This window comes from Octodon degus, unplaced genomic scaffold, assembly GCF_000260255.1.
Source record: "Octodon degus isolate 3935 unplaced genomic scaffold, OctDeg1.0 scaffold00088, whole genome shotgun sequence".
NCBI lineage: Eukaryota > Metazoa > Chordata > Mammalia > Rodentia > Octodontidae > Octodon > Octodon degus.
The window spans coordinates 1677087-1687565 of NW_004524664.1; the positions used below are offsets into that span (position 1 = coordinate 1677087).

Here is a 10479-nt window from a genome sequence, read left to right on the forward strand (position 1 = left end):
CACAGGTAGCAAATACACAAAAAAGTTCAACATCATTGGTCATTTGAGAGATGTAAATTAAAACAACATAGATTCCATCTTATGCCAGAAAGAATGGCTGCCATAAAAAAATCAACCAATAAAAGAAGAAAGGAATTATTCTCTCCTGTTGGTGAATGTGTAGACTTTTACAACAACTGTGGAAACTGGTGTGGAGATTCCTCAAAAAACAAGGATTAAAGGTCTCATTTGACTGAGCTATTCCCTTTCCAGGTTTTTCCCAGAAGATTTAAATACATCATACTACAGTGATTTATATGCACCTGTCTTTACAGCAGCACAATTTGTAACAGATAAACCTTGAAACAACACAAATGCCAATCAGTTAAGCAATGCATAAAAACATTTGGTATTTTTATATAATGGCGTACTACTCAGCTTTAAAGAAACTAAAGACTCTCATAGGTGAAAGGATACAACTTGAGACCATACACTTAAGTGTATTATCTCCCTGGTGTAAGAAACTGAAATAAGAGCCAAAATGTACAATAGATTATTGGGAAATGGGAAGAAACTGACTGCTTTGTGGAAGCCGCCACTTAAAGAACTGAGCTAAGGGGCAGGCCCCAACCACGTTTTCTTTATCCATTCATCTGTAAATGGACTTATTGGCTGCTTCCATTATTTAGTTATTGTGAATTGTGCTTCTATAAACATGGGTGTTCATTTACTACTGTCATATGATGTTTAATTTTTTTAGGAAGATACCTAGAAGGGGAATAGTGGGGCCAAGTGGAATTTGTAGTTTTTTGAGGAATCACAATAATGATTTCCATAGTGTGATAGGATTTTAATACTAAAAGTGGGAGGTTCCCTAGTAGAATAGTGTATACAATAGGAGGTTGGACAGTAAAAGGTTCCCCTTTGCTTGATGCCTTGCCAGCATTTGTTGTTCTTTGACTTACTGTGAATAACCAATTTTTCTGAAATAAGAGAAATCTACAAGTTGTTTTAATTTGCATTCTCTAATGGCCAGAGATGATGAATATTTTTTCCTGTATTTATTGGCCATTTGTATCTCTTCTGAGTACAAATGATCTATTTTTTCATTTAAGTTGCCTATTTTTGATTGGGTCTTTTATTAGGGGAGGCTCTAATTTTTTTTTTTTTTTGAGTTTTTATATGTTCTAGACATTAGTCTTCTGCCCAAGGAGTAGCTGAAAAGAATTTTTCCCATTCTGTGGGTTGTTTCTTTACTCTTGTTTTTTTTCCCCCCTTTGCTCAGTAGATGCCTTATAATTTGATAGATCCAATTCGTTGATTCTTGATGTAATGATCAGTTTTGGCCTGAAGTCTATTTTGTCTCAAAATTGGATAGCTATTCTTCCTTGTTCTGGGGTTCCTATTACATGAAGTATTGTTTTCTAGCCTTCGATTTTTTAGTCTATGAATTTCTTTTTGGACAAAATATGTTTTTTGCATGCAGTGCACTGTTGGGTTTTGCTTTTTGAACCAGTAAGCTAATCTGTGTTTTTGATTGGAAAATTGAGACCATTCATATTGAGAGTTATTACTGAAAGATATTGGCTTATTCCTGTCCTTGTGTTATTTTTGTTGTCATTGTTGCTGATTTCTATTGTTTTCCCCTTTCTGCTTAACTGCTCACTCTGTTTCTTGTACTCATGAATTTCTTTTCTCTCGTTTTTTTGTGTTTTAGAGAAGGGTCTACAGGGTGTTCAGGGTCTCACTACTAGATTGGACTCCTAGTGATCTGCCTGTTTACAGCCTCCCAAATACTGGGATACAGAGTCTCAATTGCTGTTTCAGCATGCCCTGGGGGCAAGGCCGGCATGGCAGGCTCAGGGTTTGAACCCTTGGCCCCTGTGCCTGTTAGCAGGCTCTTTAATCTGCTGAGCTACTTGGCTGGCTCATGAATTTCATTTTGATCATGAATTTCGTAAGATGTTCTTTGTAGGACTGGCCAGATAGCTCAGTGGACTAAAGTGCCTGTTTTGGCAGAGTGCATCAGCCAGGATTTAATCCCCTGCTTGCTGTTCAGGCCCCACCTCTGGGGTGCGCTGAGACTTCGACTGAGATTGGGCGTGGTGGGGCACGCCTGTAATCCCAGCACTTGAGAGGCTCAAAACAGAAGAATCATTACAAGTCTGATCTGTGTAGTGAGACCCTGAACACCCTGTAGATCCTGTGCCAAATACATTAAAAAAAAAAAAAATGTTCTTTGTGATGGAAAGAACTTCCTGTCCATTGGTTTTGAAAGGTAAGTTTTATAGGACATATATCAGTCTAGGCTGACAGTAGTTTTCTTTTAGGGTTTTAAATATTTCACAAGATCTCCTGGCTTTAAGGTTTGTGCTCAGAAATCTGCTGAAATTCTAATGCATTTATGTATTAGAATATCAAATTGTAATGTAATTTGTTAACTTTTTAAAATACCTTTTAAGATTCTTTCCTTGTGTTGGACTTCTGGGATTTTAACTGTGATGTGTGTAGTGAAGTTTTCTTTTTTTTTTTTGGCCAACACAACTTGCCCTGAGGGTGGGGCTGGTGCGGCATGTGGTGCCTGGCTCCTGCGCCTGCCTAAGCTTGCCTAAGCAGGCGCTTTAGACCACTGTGCTATCTTGCTGGCCTGTGATGTTCTTTTTTGATCATGATAATTTGGGTTGGGGTTTTGTATACTTTACTTTCTGTATATTAAATTTTTTCCTCATACTTGGACCACTTCCTTTTGTTCTATAAACACTTTTATGTTGTTCTTGTCATCATCTTGTTTTTGAATAATTCTAATTAATCTTAGTCTTCTTTCTGCCATGTAGCAGCTCTTGGATCCATTTTCAATGTTCTTCTGTTGTTTTTAAGGTATCTCTAAGTATATGGTCATCAGCATCAACCCTCTACTTCTCTAACACTGGGACCTCGCATCACTGCCTGTACTTTCTTTAATTTTTTTATCTCGTGGATTTCTATTTGGTATGTTTTCATGGGTTAATTTCTTGCTTACTGAGCCATTTGTGTTTTGTTTTGCTTAGCTAGTTTTGTATTAGCAGCTTCGATAATTTTGTTTATTCATTATTTGTTTAGTTAAATCATCTTTCATGTTTGAGCTATTGGGGCACCTTATTGATCTTTTTTTAGTGACTCTTTCATCAATTTATATGATTCTACTGTTCAGATTTTTTTCCTTCCCATCAGTGCCCCATAGGTCATCTTCAATGGAGTTAGGAGTTTTTGGAGGCATTTTTTTTGCCTTGTTTTCTCATTTTCCTGTGTGTGTGTGTGTGTGTGTGTGTGTGTGTGTGTGTGTGTATGTGCGTGTGTGCACGCGCGCAAGGGCACTGTGTGCATGTGTGCTGAGGGTTGCAGGTCAGTTATAGTGGTAATAGTTTTACTGTTATATGGAGGTATCCTTAGTGTCTGCTCTCCAGTGATGCATTCTAGGTGTGACCCCATACAGGCCTTTGCCTCTGTTCCAGGATCCAGCCATCTCTGATAATTTGAGGAGGGGAAGGTACAGAGCAATTGGCCCATCATGATCTCTGGAAATGAGTTGCAGCACTGCTGGTGACACAGACAAACTAGATATCAGCACACAGTAAAAACTAATAGTAACAACTGTGCCGCCCCAGTAATAGCAATGGGATTAGCACTTTAGTGCCAAAGACAAACAGGCTATCTATATCTATATATATTTATCAATATCAATGAAAGCTACCGCTGTGCTAGCCTTAACAATACAAAAATGCTCTGTAGTTATAATAGAGACCTAAACATGAACCACATATTGACATACAATGAATATCTACCAAATGTATCACCATCAACTATAGAAAAAATTCAGATATAATGGCAACAAAGATTAATAAAGCTTGATGGTGATACTATAAAGATGTGACAGATGGATAAGGGGACACTGAAAAAAGAAATTTGAAAAATAAAAGATGAAAAAGACATAAAAGAGATAAAGGATCTTGTTAAGGAGTAAAATAAATTAAATAGGGTTAGCCAAAAAGTAACAGAAAAGAACAAAAAAGAAAAAAAAGCCCAAAGTGTAAATGTGTGTGGGTACATACCCACAAAACAAAAATGAAGCAAAGGGAAACAAAGCAAAGTAAAGCAAAACACAGCACTAATTAAAACCACAACAAATCCCTTTTTTTATTCTTTGTATTTTTTAAATGTGTGGTTTCTTTCTAGGCTTTGCAGCTGTAGAATCCAGCAGGTATGGGGAAGGGAGTGAGAACCCTAGTCAGACTTACTTTGTTTCTGCCCTCACATTTTTCTGTGTGGATGCTGAAACCTGCCCTGCCTTGCCTGCTGGGCATGGCGGATCAATGGTGTCTACCCTAGCACTGTAGTCGCTTCAGCCATTCCTAGTTCCTGTGTTCTTCCATGTGCTCTATGTCACGTCTTTTTCTGTTCAGGCTTATAGCTTGTGGACTTGTGAGGTACTTCCCCTGCTCCAGGGCCTTCTCTGTTTGTACACCCCAGGGTATGGGATCTGCTCAAGCAGAGCCATATCCCTGATCCTGTCAGCAGATGAGAAAGCAAGCAGACACTGAGGTATGTGCTGAATGCAGGTGGTGAGGCTGGGGATTAAGTAGTCTACTGGATTTGGGGCCAGCACATTCAGACCAGCACCTTCTGAAAGCCATGCAGCTTTCCATCCCAGCTCAGAGGGTGGGACTTCCATATCCTTCCCAGCTGGTGCTTGAACTTCTGGAGGCCGGTATGGGGGGGCAGTCTGTGCCTAGCCTGCACCCTCTCTGCAGCCCCTCTTGTGGCCATCTCCCCTGTCACTGTGATAGGTTCACACCAGAAGTTCTTTAGCTCAGTCTTAACCACTTCCCAGAATGGCTCTTGATTAAACCCTCTCAAATGTGGTGGATGCTGCCCTGGGTTTCATCTTCAACTCCAGCCCTCCATGCAGAAGAAGTCACTGGTGGAGAAAACCCCTTGCCATTTTTGCAGCTCACAGTCACTGGGCATTTCTTGAGGCTGGTGCTGCAGGCACAGTCTGCTGTTTCTTCCAGGAGCTGCTGCCCTCTCTTTGCTCATCTGGCGTTAGAGGCGATGGAGCTCCATCCTTGGGAGCTGGGTTGAGCTCTCCACACTGTTTCCTCCGTTTTACTTTATCATGCTCTTGATTTCTTCTGGGCAGGATGAAAATAGTCAGATGGAAGCAAAGGAAGATTAATCTCTTGTTTCAAGTTAATATTGGGATAGTGCTCTGACATCTATGACAAAGTTAAGATGCCAATAAAATAGAGATGCCCTAAATTTGAATACAAACTGTTCACCTCTACTAAGTTCCTGGGAGAAAAATAAACTTAGAATTGAATTCCCTTGCAAGTGAAAGTCTAGATGTGTAAAATCCAAAGGATTTCAAGCCTAAAATCAAATTCTCTTTGATTTTTTCCATATATTAATTTGACAAACATGTAGTGAAAATTTGTCTTACATTCTTCTGTGTTTGGTGATATATTGGTGAATAAAACAGACTCATGTTTACGACTGCCCCCAAATCTTACCCATTTCCAGCTGATATTCTGGACACATTCTGTATAAGGGTTGCCAGTAGCCAGCCTTACCACCAAGGGTTACTGCTATGGCCTCCCCTGAGTGATTCCTTGGACCTCCACAGGACTGGTGGTACATGTGTAACGTGTCAGGCTCTGGCCTACAGGATCCTGCATCTTTGCTGTAGCTGGAACATTTTCAAGAATGTAGTTATTCCTCATTATTATTTGTACCTTCTTTCTTTCTCTGGTCACAAACTTCTGTGGTTTGAGTGACCTTCAAGAGTTCACATGCTGGAAGCGAGGTCCCAAGCATATGGTGGTGTGGAAGTGGTCATCTTGTGTGTGTTGGGGAGCTAAGTGGGTTGCAATGGCATCACCCTCAGAAGAGCTTAATATAGTTCTCAGGATACCTCAGTTAGTTTCCCCAAAGTGCAGGTGGTCATAAAAAGTGGTCCTGGCCCCCAAATCTCTCTAGCTTCCTGTCTGGCCATGATCTGTCCTTAAACATGTCACTGATTATATCTTACATTCAGTGCCTCAGGTAAATAGCTGTTTTACCTTGTCCTGGGTCTGAGGGGCAATCATTTCTAAGAGGAAACAGGACAATACTGGGCCTTTCTGAGCATTAGGAAGCATTAGTAAGGCACTTGTGGGAGGAGTTAGTAAAAGGACAGAAAAATGACAGGATATCAGCTTAATTTAGCTTCCTCCTCTTGAAGGAATAAACTGAAGTGGATAGCAGCAGTACTGTCTGTGAGTATACATCCTTCCAGTTACTAGCTATCTGAGAGAAAGGACAAAACACAAATTTAGGGTTTAAACGTAAGGAAAGGCTATTCCTGTTAGGGCAAGGATGTAGGTTCACCACTGACAGCCACCAGTATTATTATACTGGTTAGTTATTTTCTGAAGGACCTCTGGTGCATTCTTTTTACTCCTGGGTGGTGCATAGGCCAAATGCGTCAGTATCATGAGGGGATGGATAGAAATTGTGGAATTGCAACACCCTCCCCACCACCCAGTGAATTAGTCTGCTGTTTGGTTTTTTAAATGAGAAGTTCGGTTGATCTGTATGCATATTAAAGTCAGAGAAGCACAAAGTTTTGAAAGAAAAAAGTATATGGTATCAAATTTGGATTTCTTTTTTCTTTTCTTTTTCTTTTTCTTTTTTTTTTTTGGTGGAACCAGGGACTGAACTCAGGCCCTTACGCTTGCCAGGGAAGCACTTATTCCACTGAGCCATCTCCCTGGCCCTTGTATTTCTTTTCTAAATTATTTAATATATAACTCTGCTGTTACTTCCATAGCCCTCCGTTTTGCAATCCATTAAGCCATCTCCGGCTTCCTCCAGTTCACATGGCTTCATGGGAAATCATTATGCTTTTAGAAACTGAGGACCTGATGTCCTTATTCTTGGTTCCTAGGTGTAAGGCACCTGACTAAATCTAGTCCTAAGGATGTCAGTGCTTTGTGGAAAGGCAGGACCCAGGATGTAATTGTGGAATAGAGGCCTGAGCTGTGAAAAAAAAAAAGGAGGCTTAGAGGAAAGCTGTTCAGTGTCTTAAATGATTCTAATGTGAAGTAGGAACTTAGGAAAGTATTTTTAAATAACACACACTTCTTTGTTCAGTTGGTTTAGTTTTCTTTTTTTGGTTGCTTTAGTTTTAAATTTAGAATTAAAATAAAATTTGTAGCTTAGATATTATACTAATATTTATTGTCTTTTTTATTTAAAGCAGGCTGAAGATCAGATAATATTTTTGGTTTCAAGATTTAAAGAACTGAATTACCACTGTGGTTTGTGAATTTTTAAAAGAGCTTAAGAAAACCAATATGATTTTATGATTTAGAAGCTGTAAATTATATTCATATATGTATCTTAAAAGATGGCACCCATACACTGACACATACAATAGGAATAAAATCCAATTCTATATGGCTACAAAGCAAGAAATCTGGTTTTTATGTTGGATTTTTGGAAACAAATTCTGCATTTCATAATTATGTGGTGTAGAACATTTAACCAAATTAAATTCAAGTTATAGGGCTAAAAATGAGGGGGAATAAGAGGTAGAGGACATCAACTGATACATAAACATTTACTGAATTTATGGTTCAGGTAAAGGAGGTGCATAACTATGTATAAGCTGACATGGCCTGTAAAGCATTGCTTTGGCCTTGCCTTACAATGTGTTTGATACTGTTTCCGCACATGTAAAATGAAAAACTTGGAATTTGATCTGTAAAATTTCATCTAGGACATGAGAGTGAAAATTCAATTATGGTAATTATTTCAATTAATATGATAATCAAGTTTTCTTTTGTATCTGTTTACTATAAGAAGTGATACAATTTTATCTTTGGAAGATAATCATTGTTAAAGCTAAGACTTACAATGTAATTTATAGTAGTATTACCTATATTATGTTTTCAAAGTCATCAAGATTATACCTTGCTGATTATACTAGTAGTTTTTTTTTAACATTTCTTTAGTACATACTTAACTAATTTTTAAGCATATAAATCATTATTGGAATTCATAATTTGGAAAACTTTTTATTCAAAGAGACGTTGCCCTATTGGATTCCTAAATATTAATACAGTTTGTTTCCTCTTGTCCATAGTGTTCTGAAATATTATTTTTCTCAGATGATGCTTGTTCTGCTTTGTTTTGGTAGGTAGTATGACTGAAAGAGTCTGAGAAATTATCCCTTTAAGGCAGGATGATCTGTTCACATTTTTCTAAGTCCTTGCTTTTACTTTGATAAAAATCTTTCCAAGGTAGTGACTTGGAGGGCTTAAAAAAAGTGAGGTAAATTGTATTAAAACTACAATATTAATGAAGATATACATATGTTAAAATAATTAAGACTTGGCTTAATGTATTGGGTGAGTTTAAGATGAAGAAAAGGTACCTCGCTCATGGTTGATGGAAAGCTTAGATTCTGTCTCTGTCTCCCCTTTTCTGGCTTTTTTTTTTATTTTCTGAGACAGGGTCTTGCTCTGGGATTCAGGCTAGCTTTTAACTCACTCTGTGAACTCAATAGTTTGCTAAGTTATTGCAAAGGTGTTAAAAATTATGTCCTTGGACTCAAGAATGGCTTAAAATATAATTAGGAAGATTTTCCAAAGGAAGTCTTCAAAAGTTAAAGATTGCAAAGATCTTTTTAGAGATAACTGTTGGAAACAAGTCAGAGTTATTTACAGAAAAACCAGAAACAGCTTCAATCCTGAATGGCATGGGACAGCTGTTATAATTTATCAGTTATACAGTGGTATCTCAGTTCATGAACTTCATTTGCTTTATGATTTGGGAAAAGATGGCTACATTTTTGTCAGTGTGGGAAGATGGCCACTGTTGTATGTGTTACCTGATGCAGAGTTTGCAAACAAAAACAAAATTTTGCTAGTACTTCTGTTTGAAGACAAAAATTGTTTGCAAACAAAATCAGTCATGGACTGAGGTACCACTGTATATGTATTTTTAATAACTTGGACTTACTTGATGTATTAATGATTTACTTTGTTCATTTTAGGTCAGTTTTTTTAAAGAATGTCCTTTATGGAAAAGAAAGCTTAGGTAATAAAAGTTCCATTAATTATATTTAATAGAACTGTGTACAATTGCCCTGAATGCTTATGTTTGTTGTGAATTTTACTCAGATTTGTATTATCAGAATCTCTTAAATGAGTTTTGGCCTTAGTGGAAGCAGAAAGGTAAAACACAGTTCTTTGGAAGTTATATCTGATAAGTTCATTTATACCTCATGACTACCTATGCTTTGAATTTAGACATTTAGCTTGAATTCATTTTATACCAGAAGGTCAAAACATTTGCAAAGAGTCTCACTCATAAACTATTAATTTCAATGGCTCCTTCTAACTAAAGTCACTTGATGAAGAGTTGGTAATTTATACCTTCGTCACTATAAATCATGCAGCCCTTATTTTAGGAATTTCTGACTGTGTACATGATTACATATGTGTGCATGACATACATGCTATTCAGATAAACTCCATTAGGGTCTGGTTTCAAGATGCATGGCCAGAAATACACAGAGTATTCTTAGTGAAGATACTGGTCCTTTCAGTTTTTTCCTAGTTCCAGTTCTGCTGGTCTTATTCAGGTCACTGGAGTTTGAATGTGGAGGAAAGATTGTAAAATGAAAAAATGAGATTTACTGTTAACTTGGATAACACACAGAGTATCATTTCCCGCTTTGAATCTTTTATTCAGTCAGCCCTGTGACATTTGAATGGCATTGACTACTAGGGTGGCAAAGTCATTTCAAATACACACACACACACACACATCTTCTTGGTTTTGAGACAAGGTTTCACTGTGTAGTGTAGGCTGGCCTTGAACTCGCTTATTTATCCCAGGTTGCCTCAAATTCACATCAGTCCTCCTGCCTCAGTCTCTTGAGTGCTGGGATTACAGGTATATGCTATAATGACCTTTGTAAATCTACCTTGAGCATTTGCTTTCTTAAGCATTTAAATTTAAAAAATCATAATAAAATTTTAGTTATTTGCAAGCATGTTTTGATTTGAAAGCTTTTATTAGTGTTTTTAAAGTTTTCTTTTAAATGCTTGGTTCAATAGGTTCAGTGCACTTACATATATTAATCAACTTTTCTGTTGTTGGGACAAAATACCAGGCTCCTGCAGCATAAATGAGGAGAGGTTTGTTTCAGCTCACAGTTGTAGTGGGCGTAGTCTGTGCCAGCTGGCTCAAGGCAGAAACCATGAGGTGGAAGGGCCCATCAGAGAAAGAGTCCTTCTTCTTTGTTTTTTTTTTTTTTTTTTGAAAATAATTTTATTGAGAAACAAATAGCAATGAGACAGTTTCAAAACTAATTACTAGCACAGTTTCAATAATTAATAAGTTTCATATTGCTCTTAGTGGTTATTCATTGTACAAGATGGAAACATGACATCGTGTCCACAAACACTATTAGAA

The 10479-nt window shown here is 37.6% G+C and overlaps 1 protein-coding gene across 4 annotated transcripts in view; it reads left to right on the forward strand.

The window, feature by feature from the left end:
* Positions 1–10479, forward strand: part of Mtus1 (microtubule associated scaffold protein 1) — a 180835-nt gene that overhangs the window by 54369 nt on the left and 115987 nt on the right. The window lies entirely within an intron of this gene.